Here is a 16,497-nt window from a genome sequence, read left to right on the forward strand (position 1 = left end):
GGAAATGTCTGTTTCCTTTTTTCTTCTAAGTTTCTTCCACCAATTCCAATCTAATAGTTACTAATAACACTCAACATTCTCTATTGAAGAAAACTATAACTGAACTCAGTACAGAAAAAAGTTTACTCAAGTGAGTGAAGAGTATCTGCCAACAACACTTCCAGAAAACATTATATATAATGGTGGGATATAAGTGCTTTCCCTGTGAGGCCAAGAGGATGCCATTCAACACCAGGCTGAAGTTCAACCTCAGGGTGATAGTCAGAGGAAAAAGGGATTTAAGTATTTAAAAAGTAACAAATAAAATTGGCAGTATTCCCAAGTAATAGAACTGTGCATGCAACAAATTTAAAAGAACCCAGGTCGTAGAATGAATCAAATTTCTGCAAGTTCAATAATGCTGATAAAACTATCCATGGCCTGAGCTCAGTATTTCCATTTTGAACAAACCTCAGGAACGGCATATATAGCTTGATCAGGCTAGCCCTTCTTGTCCTGGAAATACTTTTATTCCTGCCCATTGTGTTAAAGCTTATCTTTAACAACATGTTGGCAGGCAAAGTGCATGGCTTAAGCCTGAAAATGGACCTCCAGACAGAGTTATTAAATTAATAGGCTGGCAAGCCAAGGACAGGTAAGATTCTGTGCAGAGCCTTACCAACCTAATACAGAAGTGCATTGCTTTTGACAATGCATATTCTATGACAGGTAAGGAAGGTATTCTTGTCAGAATGACCTAAGACAGACTCAGTCTTGTTAACAAAATAAAAAAGAGGGAGAGGTGGAGAGCCTTTGGGGCTGCTTGGCAAGAAGCTGAAATGGCCAAGGACAAGGAAAGGGGCTGCTTTGCAGGAATATTTTTTAAGAAAGAAAGAAAGAAAGAAAGAAAGAAAGAAAGAAAGAAAGAAAGAAAGAAAGAAGAAAAAAACAAAATTTCTGCAAGTTTGGCTACATAAAGTGCCCAAATCAGGGCTTCTTAAGCTTTATTTACTTGTTATCCCAGGTAGTAGGTATATAAACTAAATATCCAACATTTATTGGTAATAAATTATAAAAATAAAGAAACTTATTTTTAAACAATTCTTTTATATATATGTTATTTTATCGTTTACTAAAGATGAAAGCAAATTTGAGATAGGTGTGTTCGTTTTACTTGAAGAATTACCTCTTGGCTGAATGTTTATGTGTGTGTGTGTGTGTGTGTGTGTGTGTGTGTGTGTGTGTGTGTGTTCAGTATTTTTCAGAGGCTGTGCATTTTTATTTTTATTTTTATTTTCTGTTTTTTTAAGCCTACAGCACCTGGAATTTCCAGCAGTCTCCCATCCAAGTACTAACCAGGCCCGACCCTCCTTAGCTTCTGAGATCAGACAAGATTAGGCACATTCAAGGTGGTATAGACATAGACTTTTCAGAGCTTGTTAATAATTTTATAATCACCAGTGAGAGGATACTGCTTCACATAACTATGACATCCAAAATGTCAGAAGTATTTTGGTACCACTTCAGAAACTGGAAATCCTGTACTGATTCAAAGCAGAAATTTATTCAACAAATCAGTAACTCAAACAGCCATTTTAAAAATATGTATTGATTTCTGGAGGCCATGTCCATACACAGGGGGACCAGCAGGGGTTGCTGCCATCCTTCCACTCTGTGGGTTTCAGAAATCAAATTCAGCTCTTTAGACTGACCATAAACACCTCTCTACAGAGCCATTTGACAGTCTCTTTAAAGAGCTTTTTAAAAAAATAAATCAAACTTCCCAACATAGTACAATCCAAGTATGTGCTAATCTGACACATGCTGAGGAGGCTGGTAGGAAAATGCTCAGTCTTTGTTTTCTATAATTAAACCATTATACGTACAGTAAGAATACTGAACTTAAAATACATAAAAAGTCTGAGCTTCAGGGAGAGCTTGCTGGTGCTGGATGGAGTGGTGGCATACACACAGGTTATATGTTCAGTACCAAGGCCACCAGGAAGCCCCATCATAAAACAAGGGTGACCACTGCCAGAAATGCTCTGTATCTGTCACGTTTGTTTTATTTTGAGTTGATTTGGAGTCAGCATACATTCAAAAACATTTTGCTGTTGCCAAAGTTCTCACAATGCCCACAAACAGTTTCATGATCCTGTCTGAAGCTGTGGTGCAAATTCTATGCACTAAATATAAATAAACATGTTCACTTATGATACACACAAAAATTAGCTATAATGACATTTTAGATATCTGGAGACAAGCTGAGAATATCCTCATGACCTTTGGAGTATACAAAGTTTATGAATGGGGTTGTGAAAATCCCTAGCCATGGACTGAAAGACTGTGTAATGGTTTGTACATGCTCAGCTCAGGAGTAGGTGTGTCACTGTGGGTGTGGACTTTAAAACTCTCATCCTAGTTGCCTGGAAGCCAATATTCTGCTAGCAGCCTTCAGATGAAAATGTAGAACTCTCAGCAATCCACTCACATAGTAATTTAAAGGGGGAAAACAGCAGAGAAAGACAAAATGAAATGTCTATTTCCCCCTTAATTTCTCAAATGCAACTGGTAATTGTGTGCATTCTCTAGGGGAAAATGGTACCCTTAGAGTTTTTCATATACACATACATTCCATTTCTTACCTCTGCTCCATAAAGGATGCTCTATGAATTCCAACCCACACCTGGCTTTCTCTCTCCCAGCAGCTGAGATGGTCTTGCCCTTTTACGTATGTGTAGCTTCACTTCACCATTAATGATGTTATCGTAACCATCCCACAACCATGATCATGTATGATACTTACGTGCTCAGACGGTGATGAATGACAGCCATTTTTTTTTATAGAACCATTTTCCTTAAGGTAATTTCCCCAACGCCAAAATGTGGTGTTGAGAGCATGTGATTTTTTTAAAACCCCAAAGGTTTCACTTTGGCAGTAGGGCAGGAAACTAATTAACAGTTAAATACCTGCACTCCTACTTCCTTCTTCTGATTCAAGACACACTCAACTGTTTTAGAAGAGCAGTTTCCCAGATTTCTCCTTGAAGCTGTGACTGGCTACAGTACAGCCAAGAGCAAGAGGAAAGGGCTACCTGTGAGCAAATGCCTGCCTCAGTCTCACCCTGTGTGGCGTTCATGCAGCTGTGGCTGACTCTACTGGTTGTGCGTGAGTAAATGGCTCAATATGGGGATAGAGTGGGTCGGGCAGCATCCCTCTCCACTGTGGGCCTGGCTCCCTCTTGAGTTTCAGCTCCTCCGTTTCCCCATGTGAGGCTGTGTTCCCCAACTTTACAGTACAGCTCAGAATGTCCTCTCCTGTGCCCAAAGAAAGTAGTTACAGGTTGAAAAAAAATCCTTCAATGGACAGAGGAAGAAACTGTAACAATGGCAATAAAGTTTCACTTGCTTTTTTTTTTTTCTTTAACAAATACTTTATGAAGCACAGAAAGTGAATCGTACTTGCTTGTTCGAACTCTTATTCAAATGAGAAGTATATTCTAATCCCTTGTGGACAGGCTAGACCCTGGTCTTGTGTCTACAATGACAAGGGATCTACATAGAGGACCTGCACATTAGTGAGAGCCAGGAGCAGGACTGGGTGCCTTAAGAACAGGTAGGGAAATCAGGAAGGAGAGGTGCCTAGAGCAGACTTGTCGCTGCCCATAGATATGCGTGCATTCCTGTCAGTTCATGCCTACAAAGGGTTTGCTTTTGACTAAGTTTTAAATATTAGAATTAAATGTGGGTCCATCTATTGAAAAAATTCTTAGAGCCATTTATGCACAGTATTATACACAACGCTGAGGACAGTGGGCCCTTTTGTGCCACAAAGGTCAGCTACAGAAGAGCACTCAGAAAAGCCAGTGCACAAGAAACAGCTGGGAAACACAATTCTAGTAAAAAAAAAAAAAATCCCAGTGGATGACACAGACAGATAATTATCTACATACAAGTCAGCTGATAAATAGCTCCTGAAACTCAGGGACTAAGCAGCAGATGGGGCAAGGCCCATCAGAAACAGAAGCATATCCAAACATGGCACCTAAGAATGCAGGAGAGAGGAGAAAAGAGGAAGGGAGGGGAGGACAGGACAGGACAGGACAGGACAGGACAGGACAGGACAGGACAGGACAGGACAGGTGTCCACATGGTGCACTGTAGGCTAAGGTTAGAGTTTGGATTCAAATCTGTTACCACCTACTAGCCACTTAACTAGCTTCCTTTTTTTCTTTATTGAAAACAGGTTCTTTTCTCACATATATTCTGATCATGGTTTCCCTCCCTCTACTCTTTCCACTTCCTCCCTACCTCCCCTATCATGTGAATCTACTCTCTTTCTGACTCATTAGAAAAAATGGGCTTCTGAGAGATAATAACAAAAAATATAACAAATAAGATAATACAAAAACTATCACATCGAAGTTGAACAAAACAAACCAATGGAAGAAAAGAGTCTAAGAATGGCGTAAGAATGAGACCCCGCTGTTCTCATGCTTAGGAGTCTCATTAAAAACACCAACCTGGAAGACTTAATATATACTCAGAGGACCTGGTGCAGATCCATGCAGGCCCTGCGCTTGCTGCTTCAGTCTGTGAGTTCCAATGACCTCTGCTTATGTTGGTTTAGAGATCCTTGTTTTCTTGGTGTTCTCCATCCCCACTGGCTCTTACACCCTTTCTGCTTCCTTTCCTGCAGGGTTCCTGAGCTCCCTCTCTCTCTCTCTCTCTCTCTCTCTCTCTCTCTCTCTCTCTCTCTCTCTCTCTCTCTCTCTCTGCATAATGTCAGGCTGTGGGTCTCTGGTTTGTTCCCGTCTACTGCATGAGGAACATCTCTGATGATGGCTGAACAATGTGCTAATCTACCAGTACAACAGAATATCATTAGCAGTCAGTCACTACATTTCTATTTAGTTTTTTAACATTTGTAATATTTGGTTTTCAACCACTGAGCTCTCTAGTCTCTGGCTCTTGGTCACTCAAGCAGTGCCGGGTATGGGTTCCATCTCAGAGTGAACCTTAAGTCCAATCACTTACTGGTCGGTTACTCCCACAAGTTTTGTGCCACCGTTGCCCTAGCATATCTTGCCATCGAGACACTGTTGTAGATCAGAAGGTTTGTGGCTGGACTAATTCATGTTTCTTCTTTTGGTAGTGTGCAGAGTATCTTCCTATACCAAAGACACAAGAATAGGAATAAGGGCTCTGTGTAGGCACCAACTCAACTTCTCCATGTTCAGTGAGTTATATAGGTCATCAATGGGGCCTTGCTGCCAGTTTGTGAAGAGAAAACTATAGTCTTGTCAATGGTCTGGCTTGTTTGAGGATTCCCATGAGTCCTCTTTGACCAACAACTCCATTAGATGTTACCCAGTTCCAGTAGTGGAAGCTTTGCTTGGTGACAAGAGATGGCCCATGGGGCTCTGTCTCCCCATTGTTTGGTGCTTTCATTTAGACCTCCTCCATATATGTATATATTTTAGGAAGTTCCTACTGTATTGTTTCCATACTACCCCTCAAATACCCCTTTATTTTAGCTGTTTTTCCCTATGTTCCCTCACTCAACTCCCTCCTCTCCCTCCCCATGTGATCCTCCCATTCTAGTCTCTCTCCATCCATCCATAATTATACATTCTATTTCTCTTTCCTAATGAGATCTATCTGTTCCCTCTAGTCTCTTATCCTCTATTCCAACCCTCTGTGGTTCTAGAGATTATAACTTGGTTATCATTGACTTAACAGCTAATATCCACGTATTAGTGACTACATACCATGCATGTCTTTCTGGATCTGGGTTACCTCACTCAGGATGATCTTTTCTAGTTCCATCCATTTGACTGCAAATCCATAATGTGATTTTTCTGTTTTGGTTTGGTTTTGGTTTTTTTGTTTTTAGATGCTGAGTAATATTCCATTGTGTAAATGTATCACATTTTCTCTATTCATTCTTCTGTTGAGAGATATCTAGATTGTTTTCTGGCTATTATGAATATAGTAGCAGTGAACATAGTTGAGTATCTTTGTGGTACACTTAAGGGTACTTTGGATATGCCCAAGAGGAGTATAACTGGATCTTACGGTAGATCAATCTCATCTTCCTAAGGAACTGCCACACTGATTTCCATTGTGGCTGTACGAGTTTGTACTCCCACCAGCAGTGGAGGAGGAGTCTTCTGCTTATTTAAGATCCTCGACAGCATAAACTGCCACTTGAGTTATTGATCTTAGCCATTCTGACAGGCATAAGATGAAATCTCAAAGTAGTTTTGATTTTCATTTCTTCATTGGCTAAGGATGTTCAACAATTAAGTTTAACCAGCCTTCTTATCTATAATATGGAACTTAAATTAGAGTGTTTCTGACAAGACTACATGGGATGACATGTAAATGCATACCAACTAGAAACCCCCAAATACAAAAGTCATAGTAACCGTGATATGTAGGTAACAGTGACTAATTATTTGGTTTCAATTTAAAAAGAAAAACGGATTTAAACTGCTCTTCTATCATTTCCAATAGACAGGGATGAGGTGTCCCTCACTCACAGCTGGATTTTTATTGTATTTTCCAACCTTTCTCTGGATAATTTATAAATTAATAACCTGCGGAGCTCTGCCTGCTTTCTTTCGTCATCACTCATTTCTCCAACCTGACCTATTTCTACGATTATAACCCTAGGGTTTTGTCTTTCTGGGTTTTGGGAAGGGTTTTGTTTTTAAATGATTCATTACTCAAGAAAGCTTACAACTCTCCCATTGCTGAGCAGGCCTCACAGTCTAGAGCAGGCTTTATGAACGAGCAGCAAGCACACACAATTCAGATAATCCTGGATAAACATATTGAAAGAAGTTAACCTTTGCCATCACCATGCTGGGGTATTTCCTGTCTTCTCCATGGAAGACTCTCTCTGCCAGAATACTCTGTCTCAAGTTCTGACTTCACCACACTCCTTGGACTCTTTCTATAGTTCCCACGTGGCTTCTATAAGAAAAGAATGGCCCTGCAGTCTTCCCCAACCATGTCTCTCCCAGAACTCCTCACCCTCCAGAGCTGCTCAGTCCACCTCAGGATACCAATGTCATTCCTTTACTCCTGTGACCTTCTTGACTTGACCACCCTCTCTGTGTTCTCATGCCAGGCGCAGTGCCAGCCTTCACGTGCATGATTCCTGTGTTCTTGGTCATAATTTCTTTCAAGTATTGTCCATGGTATACCCACCTCCTCAGCAAACACACACACACACACACACACATTGAGCTGGCTAGCCTATGTGTCTTTTTATTGTTACTTACTTTCCTCCAGAATTATACTTTTTTTATCGGACAGTAACATTTTAAAATTTATCTTTAAAGTTCATGGGAATGTCTTCACAAATATAAACATTTGACAAACAATTGTCAACATTTTTATAAATGAATTCTTAATGACAAGTAGTAAAATGGGTACAGAAACATTATCTTTTCAAATAGGAAAAAAGTCCTTACTCAGTGCTCTTATCTTTAACTCTTAGTGTGTGTGTGTGTTTGTTTGTTTTCCAGCCCCTGTCGATGGACAACATGGTGAGTCCTTCCTTCTGCTTTGGGAGTTCTTGGTAAGAGTTTCTCCCCGACATCAAACATTTACTACTCAGGCCAACAGGGACTTGAAAGTGACGTCCATATCCCCCAACCTGTCCCCCATTCCCCCCACCCCGCCCCCATCTCTCCCACCCCACCCCCCATCTCCCCTGGGCACCTTTCCAAACCAGAGCAACTTCATGTTGCCCTCCAGCACTTCCTGGGTTACATGTTGAATGCACAGGCTGGCTGGGTCTTTCTGAGACCCTGAATTCTATTGACAATGGACCTCACTTAGCAATGAAAAATCATCTTTGTCTCTGCTGGTAAATGTGAAGGGCTCAGGATGGAATCCTGTCTAATCCTTCAACTAGGCAAACTGTAAAACATTAGAGATGCCAAGAGTAACACTGTTTCCTTTGCTGTCTTAAGAGTAAAATTCCCCAGGAAGTGCAGGAGGAGTAAGAGAGTATGCAGTGTAGAGGAATACTAGAACAAGGTGAATAAATATGTATGCACACACATACACGCATTTGTATATAGCACAGAACTTATTACATGTGCTTTAAAATAGTAACAGAGGCTAAATCACACCTGAGACGCTGAAAACTCCTAAGTCACACAGTCAGAGTAGGTCTTAGAATAGCTGTCTTTCACTAGAGTGAGGTGACTAATGATTTATTCCATCCACAAGGCAGAGCGCCTTAGTAGGCCCCAATCTGGCATTCAGAGTCTGGATGGTTCCTGGAGCTGCTGGTCCCCAGTCCATGATGAAAGTTTGGAATACTGGCTCTGCTGTCAGGGATGGACACAGCCAGCAGCTACAAGGCAGATCGACTCAGAGGGAGGGCCAGGAGAGCAAGGGCAAGATAATCTTCCTTCTGAAAAGAACTTTTTTTTTTTTTTTTTTGCAAATTTTATTCTCCTCTGTTTTCCCATACACATCACTCCTTTGCTTTCTTTTCCTCCTCTTCTTCTCTCCCTTTCCTCCTTCCTGTCTCCTCCTCTTCTTTCTCCTTTTTCTCTCCCATAAAATTGAATTTGTACTTCTCATATATTCTTGATTGTGTGAAATCCAAACCCTTAGTCTCATCACAGAAGACTAGAAGAAAACCACAATGCTAGTCTACATGTTAACCTTAAATGTATTCTTCTCAATTAAACTAGCTCTTTTGAATACTAATATGAAAGAAGTTTGTGGTTTCTTTATTGTGGAAATGGCATATGTCATTTTTTTAAAGTCTTGAAACCATAGAAGAAAGTGTTTCTTTAAAGGTTTGTCCATTCACAATTCAGGCAACCAGTTATTAAGAACTCTGTGCCAAATTCCTCGCTGTGTATTATGATAGTGACAACATAAAATAATGAAACAGAACTCTCTTTACTCTAAAAAAAAAATGCCTGTAAATAAAAAGTAGACATAATCAGAGTTCATGGTGGCCACTATCATAAACATAACTCTTAAGTGTACATGAGAAAGACCCGAGAATGAAAATAACCTAACCTGCATATAGAATACAATATATTTTCTAGGCTAACAATTATGGTACATAAAAGTAGACATTTTTAGAGGCTTCTTCCTTAGTTAAAAAGGAATAACTAAGAGAATTTTAAGAAACGAATATTATGATGAACTGGGGAATGTCTGATACAAATGAAAAATATTAAGTGAATGTTCTGACTCTGGACATATACAATTTTTCTGTGTTAGCTTTAGTTTTTGCTTTCTCAAGAAAATCAATAAAGGTTTAAGCTGGATGTGTTTTGGCCAACTTTGAGATTTATTTATAAAACATAATGTGAAACTCTACAACAAAACACAAAGTAAAATGTTATGAAAACTTTCCAAGAATGAGATAGCATAAATCTGTCTAAAATACAAATGAAACCAAAGATGTGGACTGAATAAAAGGGGAGGAAAAAACCAAAAAAACAAAATTGGGAGGTCAGAATCATTGGGCAATCGACAGGAAACAACTAATGAGTGTGGATTATTAGGTTTTCCCCTCTGGGCTTCTCCTCAGAGTCTCTTTGTGGAAAGTCTTCCATGTAGAAAAGATGATTCCTTCCCCTGCTTAGAGTATTATATTTTACCAATATATAAATACATCTCTGTATTTTTATCAGCAGCATTTTATTTTGTCCTGGAATAGATGGAGCCATAGTGTCTAATTTTTAATATGCTCATCTCTTTACTTGTCAGGTATTATCTCTTCTAACAAATCACAAGCTTCCTGAAATCACGAACGATGGATGCCTAATTTAGCAATGTGTTCCACTATGTCGCCTTATGATCAAATAACTGCCCAAATACTTGGTAAATCAAAAATGAGTATTGAGCACGTGAGAGACTTTAAAAGGTTAGTCCAGTCTAGTGCCTGGTATGAGTAGGGTTAGTAGTTAACTTTAGAATCAAGTGTAATCCTCAAACTACCAACTTATTCTTCTGCCTACAAAAGATGATACTTTTGCACTCCCTGTAGAGACGCCTATATAATCACACAGAAATTCTTGAAGTAGACTGGCAATGCTAGCCTCTTCTTTGTTCTCTTAATCAAAAGAGCAACTGACTTGCAAATTAGAAAAAAAAAATAAGACATCTCTCTATTTAAAATTTAAAATTGTACCACAGACCCTTCTTGTAAAGGAGAGACAGATGCAACAGTCCAGCGGAACGGCAAACACAGTGCTGCTCTTCACCATGAAATACTGAGGCTGGGATCAAGTAACAACAAAAGTCGATAGCAGACACATGTGGGAGAAGTTTAGACAGGCTCAAACTGTCATTCGTAAGTCTAAGACACAGTGGTCAGCTTTGAATGGTCATTACTCAACTCTACAGTTGGAAGCCCAGGTTTCCATTTGCCTTTATCTCACTGAACAATCTATCCCACCTTCATAATGCCATTTTCTTTTAGTTTTTGTTTTTTTATTGGATATTTTATTTACATTTCAGATGTTATCCCCTTACCCCATTTCTCCCCCACCCAGGAACCTCCATCCAATCCCCCCTCCTCCTGCTTCTATGAGGATGTGCCCCCAACCATCCCCCCACTCCCACCTCCCCACCCTCGAGTTCTCCCACACATGGCATCCAACCTTCATGGGACCAAGAATCTCCTCTCCCACCTATGCTAGACAAGGCCATCCTCCCCTACATATACAGCTGGAGCCATGGGTCTTTCCCTATGTGCTCCCAGGCTGGTGGTTTAGACGCTGGGAGATCTCATTGGTTGGTATTGTAGCTCTCCTCATGGGGCCACAAACACTTACAGCTCCTTCAGCTCCTTCTCCCTAACTCCTCCATTGGGAAACCCTTGATCAGTTCAATAGTTAGCTGTGAGCATCTGCATCTGAATATGTCAGACTATGACAGACCTCTAAGAAGACAGCTATATCAGGGTCCTGTCAGCATGCACTTCCTGCCATCCACATCAGCATCTACTTTTGGTGACTGCACATGGGATGGATACCCAGGTGGAATGGACTCCAGATGGCCCCTCCTTCAGTTTCTGTCCCACACTTTGTCTCCATATTTGCTCCCTTGAGTATTTTGTTACTCCTTCTAAGAAAAACCAAAGAACCCACACTTGGTCTTCCTTCTTCATGAGCTTCATGTGGTCTGTGAGTTGAATCTTGGGAATTTCAAGCTTCTGGGCTAATAACCAATTATCAGTGAGTAAATACCATGTGTGTTCTTTTGTGATTGGGTTACCTCACTCAGGATGATAATTTCTAGTTCCATCCTTTACCTAAGAATTTCTCTACTTCATTGTTTTTAATAGCTGAGTAATATTCCATTGTGTAAATGTACCACATTTTTTGTATCCATGCCTCTGTTGAAGGATATCTGGGTTCTTTCCAGCTTCTGACTATTATTATAAATAAGGCTGCTATGAACATAGTGGAGCATATGTCCTTGTTATATGTTGGAGGTCTTCTAGGTATATGCCTAGGAGTGGTATAGCTGGGTCCTCAGGTAATGCTATGTCCAATTTTCTGAGGAACTGCCAGACTGATTTCCAGAGTGCTTGCACCATCTTGCAATCCTACCAACAATGGAAGAGTGTTCCTCTTTCTCCACATCCTCGCCAGCATCTACTATCACCTGAGTTTTTGATCTTAGCCATTCTGACTGGTGTGAGGTGGAATCTCAGGGTTGTTTTGATTTGCATTTCCCTGATGACCAAGGATGATGAACATTTCTTTAGGTGCTTCTCGGCCATTCAAGTTTCCTCAGTTGAGAATTCTTTGTTTAGCTTTGTACCCCATTTTTAATAGGATTATTTGGTTGTCTGGAGTCTAATTTCTTGAGTTCTTTGTATGTATTGGATAGTAACCCTCTATCAGATGTGGGATTGGTAAAGATCTTTTCCCAATCTGTTGGTTGCCGTTTTGTCCTATTGACAGTGTCCTTTGCCTTACAGAAAATTTGCAATTTTATGAGGTCCCATTTGTCAATTCTTGATCTTACAGCATAAACCATTGATGTTCTGTTCAGGAACTTTTCCCCCATGCCTAGGTATTCGAGGGTCTTCCCCACTTTCCCTTCTATTAGTTTCAGTGTATCTGGTTTAATGTGAAGGTCCTTTATCCACTTGGACTTGAGCTTTGTACAAGGAGATAAGAATGGATCATTTGCATTCTTCTACATGTTGTCCTCCAGTTGAACCAGCACCGTTTGTTGAAAATGCTGTCCTTTATCCACTGAACAGTTTTAGCTCCTTTGTCAAAGATCAAGTGACCTAGGTGTGTGGGTTCATTTCTGGGTCTTCAATTCTATTCCATTGATCTACTTCCCTGTTTCTGTAACAATACCATGCAGTTTTTATCACTATTGCTCTGTAGTACAGTTTGAGGTCAGGGACAGTGATTCCCCCAGAACTTCTTTTATTGTTGAGAATAGTTTTTGCTATTCTGGGTTTTTTGTTATTCCAAATGAATTTGAGAATTTCTCTTTCTAACTCTGTGAAGAATTGAGTTGGGATTTTAATGGGGATTGCACTGAATCTGTAGATTGCTTTTGGCAAGATGTCCATCTTTACTATATTAATCCTGCCAATCAATGAGCATGGGAGATCTTTCTGATCTTCTGAGATCTTCTTCGGTTTCTTTCTTCAAAAACTTGAAGTTCTTGTCATACAGATCTTCACTTGCTTGGTTAGATGCACACCAAGGTATTTTATATTATTTGTGACTATTGTGAAGGGTGTCACTTCCCTAATTCTTTCTCAGTCTGTTTATCTTTCAAGTAGAGGAAGGCTACTGATTTGTTTGAGTTGATTTTATAACCAGCCACTTTGCTGAAGTTTTTATCTGGTTTAGGAGTTCTCTGGTGGAAGTTTTGGGGTCACTTAAATATGCTATAATATCACCTGAAAATAGAAATATTTTGACTTCTTCCTTTCCTATTGGTATCCCTTTGACTTCTTTTTGTTGTCTAATTGTCCTAGCTAGGACTTCCAGTACTATATTGAATAGGTAGGGAGAGAGTGGGTAGCCTTGTCTAGTCCCTGATTTTAGAGGGATTGCTTCAAGTTTCTTTTCATTTATTTTGATGTTGGCTACTAGTTTGCTGTATATTGCTTTTACTATGTTTAGGTATGGGCCTTGAATTCCTGGTCTTTCCAAGACTTTTACCATGAAGGGATGTTGAATTTTGTTAAATGCGTTCTCAGCATCTAGTGAGATGATAATGTGGTTTTTTTTCTTTGAGTTTGTTTATATAGTGGATTACATTGATGGATTTCTGAATATTGAGCCATCCCTGCATTCCTGGGATAAAGCCTACTTGATCATGATGGATGATTGTTTTGATGTGTTCTTGGATTCGGTTTTTGAGAATTTTATTGAGTATTTTTGCAAAGATATTCATTAGGGAGATTGGTCTGAAGTTCTCTTTTTTTGTTGCATCTTTGTGAGGTTTAGATAGGAGCGTGATCGTGGCTTCATAGAACAAATTGGGTAGTGTTCCTTCTGTTTCTATTTTGTTGAATAGTTTGAAGAGAAGTGGTATTAGGTCTTCCTTTAAGGTCTGATAGAATTCTATACTAAAACCATCTGATCCTGGTCTCTTTTTTTGGTGGGGAGACTTTTAATGACTGCTGCTATTTCTTTATGGGTTATGGGATTATTTAGATGGTCTATCTGCTCCTGATTTACCTTTAGTACCTGGTATCTGTCTAGGAAATTGTCCATTTCATCCAGATTTTCCAGTTTTGTTGAGTATAAGCTTTTGTAGTAGGATCTGATGATTTTTTGAATTTCCTCAGTTTCTGTTGTTATGTCTTCCTTTTCTAATTTTATTAATTTGAATACTGTCTCTGTGCCCTCTGGTTAGTCTGGCTAAGGGTTTATCTGTCTTGTTGATTTTCTCAAAGAACCAGCTCCTGGTTTTGTTGATACTTTGTATAGTTCTTTTTGTTTCTACTTGGTTGATTTCAGCTCCAAGTTTGATTATTTCCTGCTGTCTAATTCTCTTGGGTGTATTTGGTTCTTTTTGTTCTAGAGCTCTCAGGTGTGCTGTCAAGTTGCTAGTGTATGCTCTCTCCAGTTTCTTTTTGTAGACACTTAGAGCTATGAGTTTTCTCCTTAGCACCGCTTTTATAGTGTCCCATAAGTTTTGGTATATCAAGCCTTCATTTTCATTAAATTCTAAAAAGTCTTTAATTTCTTTATTTCTTCCTTGACCAAGTCATCATTAAGTAGAGAATTGTTCAGTTTCCATGTGTTTGTGGACTTTCCATTGTTTTTCTTATTATTGAAGACCAGCCTTAGTCCATGGTGATCTGATAGGATGCAAGGGATTTTTTTCAATATTTTTGTATATGTTTAGGCCTGCTTTGTGACCAATTATATGGTCTATTTTGGAGAAGGTACCATGAGGTGCTGAGAAAAGGGTATATTCTTTTGTTTTAGGATGAAATGTTCTATAGATATCTATTAAATCCATTTGATTCATAACTTCCATTAATTCCACTGTGTCTCTGTTTAGTTTCTATTTCCATGATCTATCCGTTGCTGAGAGTGGGATGTTGAAATGCCCCACTATTATTGTGTGAGGTACAATGTGTGCTTTGAGTTTTAGTAAAGTTTCTTTTATGAATGTGGGTGCCCTTGCATTTGAAGCATAGATGTTCAGAATTGAGAGTTCATCTTGGTAGATTTTTCCTTTTCAAGAATGAAGTGTCCCTCCTTATCTTTTTTGATAACTTTTGGTTGAAAGTCGATTTTATTCTAAATTAGAATGGCTACTCCAGCTTGTTTCTTGGGACCATTTGCTTGGAAAATTATTTTCCAGCCCTTTACTCTGAGGTAGTGTCTGTCTTTGCCACTGAGGTGCATTTCCTGTATGCAGCAAAATTCTGGGTCCTGTTTACATATCCAGCCTGTAACTCTATGTCTTTTTATTAGGGAATTGAGTCCATTGATGTTAAGAGATATTAAGGAAAAGTGATTATTTCTTTCTGTTATTTTAGTTATTAGAGGTATAATTATGTTTGTGTAACTATCTTCTTTTGGGGTTGTTGGAAGATTACTTTCTTGCTTTTTCAATTTTGTAGTTTCTCTCCTTGTGTTGGAGTTTTCCATCTATTATCCTTTGTAGGGATGGATTTGTGGGGAGATATTGTGTAAATTTGGTTTTATCATGGAATATCTTGGTTTCTCTATCTATAGTGATTGAGAGTTTTGCTGGGTATAGTAATCTGGTCTGGCATTTGTGTTCTCTTAGGGTCTGTATGATATCAGTCCAGGATCTTCTGACTTTTATAGTCTCTGGTGAGAAGTCTGGTGTAATTCTAATAGGCCTGCCTTTATATGTTACTTGGCCTTTTCCCCTTACAGCTTTTAGTATTTTTTCTTTGTTTTGTGCATTTGATGTTTTGATTATTATGTGACAGGAGGTATTTCTTTTCTGGTCCAGTCTATTTGGAGTTCTGTAGGCTTCTTGTATGTTCATCAGCATCTCTTTCTTTAGGTTAGGAAAGTTTTCCTCTATAATTTTGTTGAAGATATTTACTGGCCCTTTAAGTTAGGAATCTTCACTTTCATCTATACCTATTATCCTTAGGTTTGCTCTTCTCATTGTGTCCTGGATTTCATGAATGTTTTGGGTTAGGAGCTTTTTGCATTTTGCATTCTCTTTGACAGTTGTGTCAATGTTTTGGTATCTTCTGCACATGAGATTCTCTCTTCTATCTCTTGTCTTCCATTGGTGATGCTTGCATCTATGACTCCTGATCTCTTTCCTAGGTTTTCTATCTCCAGGGTAGATTTCTTTTAGATTTCTTTATTGTTTCTACTTCCATTTTTAGATTCTGGATGGTTTTTTTTTAATTATTTCACCTGTTTGGTTGTGTTTTCTTGCAATTCTTTAAGGGATTTTTGTGTTTCCTCTTTAAGGGCTTCCACCTGTTTACCTGTGTTCTCCAGTATTTCTTTTTTTTTTTTTTAATATGGACTCAGTATGGAATTATTATTCTTTAAGGAGTATGTGTTCTTTTATTTTTTTTAAGATTTTATTTATTTATTTTATATAGGTGAGTACACTGTAGTTGTCTTCAGACACACCAGAAGAGGGCATCGAATCCCATTATAGATGGTTGTGAGCCACCATGTGGTTGCTGGGAATTGAACTCAGGACCTTTGGAAGAGCAGTCAGTGCTCTTAACCACTGAGTTATCTCTCCAGCCCCCTCCTGTATTTCTTTAAGGAAGTTGTTTATGTCCTTCTTGAAGTCCTCTATCATCCTCATGAGAACTGATTTTAATTCTGAGTCCTGTTGATGGGGTGTCAAGGGCTTGCTATGGTGGGAGAACTGGGTTCTGATGATGCCAAGTAACCTTGGTTTCTGTTGCTTATATTCTTGTGCTTGCCTTTTGCCAACTGGTTAACTCTAGTGCTACCTGCACTCAGTCTCTGACTGGAGATTGTCTTTCCAGTTATCTTGCTTGTGTCAGAA

General features: G+C 39.2%; 1 pseudogene; it reads right to left on the reverse strand.

Annotated features, from left to right (window-relative positions):
* Positions 1–1,287: 1,287 nt before the first annotated feature.
* On the reverse strand, positions 1,288–1,405 carry LOC117707925 (5S ribosomal RNA; annotated as a pseudogene).
* Positions 1,406–16,497: the final 15,092 nt, after the last annotated feature.

The sequence above is a fragment of the Arvicanthis niloticus genome, chromosome 4 (genome assembly GCF_011762505.2).
Source record: "Arvicanthis niloticus isolate mArvNil1 chromosome 4, mArvNil1.pat.X, whole genome shotgun sequence".
Lineage (NCBI taxonomy): Eukaryota > Metazoa > Chordata > Mammalia > Rodentia > Muridae > Arvicanthis > Arvicanthis niloticus.